We start from the raw sequence: 782 nt of genomic DNA, 5'->3' as shown, positions 1-782 counted from the left end.
GCGTCTTCCAACTATTAGCCTTACCCTAGTCCTAGCAGCTGTTTCAATGCCCCGCCCCATCTCTGGAAGGGAAACCTGAACCTTCAAATTTAGTTATAAACTCAATTGACATAATAGATTAGGAATGCTTGGAACCGAGTGAAAGGTTAATCCAAGAACCGTCCACCCCACCCCCACCCCCCCTTCTCATTCCCTACTGCTCCCTTTCCAAAAGGGGAAGCTTGACATTGATATTCCAAAACAGAATGGCAGGGTAACAGCTGACTGTAAGTGAACCACATGCAGGAAATTCTCCCTCCGAACATATCACAGAGCAACAGTGTCCTTCTTCCTGGGCAGGGAGCCACCGGGCCATAAACTCTATGTTGCTTTGAAGATCTGCCCTGAATCAGTGTGTTAGACTTGGATGAGAAGTTAAAGTCGACTTAATTCAACTTCCTTTCTAATTCTTGTATGCCTCAGGGACATTTCTGATGAACAAATTTGGCCTTTGTCAGTGGCCAAAGCTTACTACTTCGCAAGTTGGTTCCTTTGAATGTTTAAGAAAGTTCTTCTTTATATTCTATTGAATTCTGTACACTCTTCCTTCCTCCCCAAACTCCATTAAGTGGTCCACAAACTGTTTTCTTAAATAGAGAGTTAAGCTTCCCCACACTCCACCCCAGACTCTTTTGTTTGGGGTTAAGCTTTATACGGTTCTTTCAGTGTATTTTCTGGTTGGTTTCCAGCCCTTAATTACCTTGTCGCTGTCTCAGGAGGATTTTTAGTTTGTTGGTATGATT

The sequence above is a fragment of the Bos mutus genome, chromosome 15 (genome assembly GCF_027580195.1).
Source record: "Bos mutus isolate GX-2022 chromosome 15, NWIPB_WYAK_1.1, whole genome shotgun sequence".
NCBI lineage: Eukaryota > Metazoa > Chordata > Mammalia > Artiodactyla > Bovidae > Bos > Bos mutus.
Note: the sequence above shows the minus strand (reverse complement) of the source record.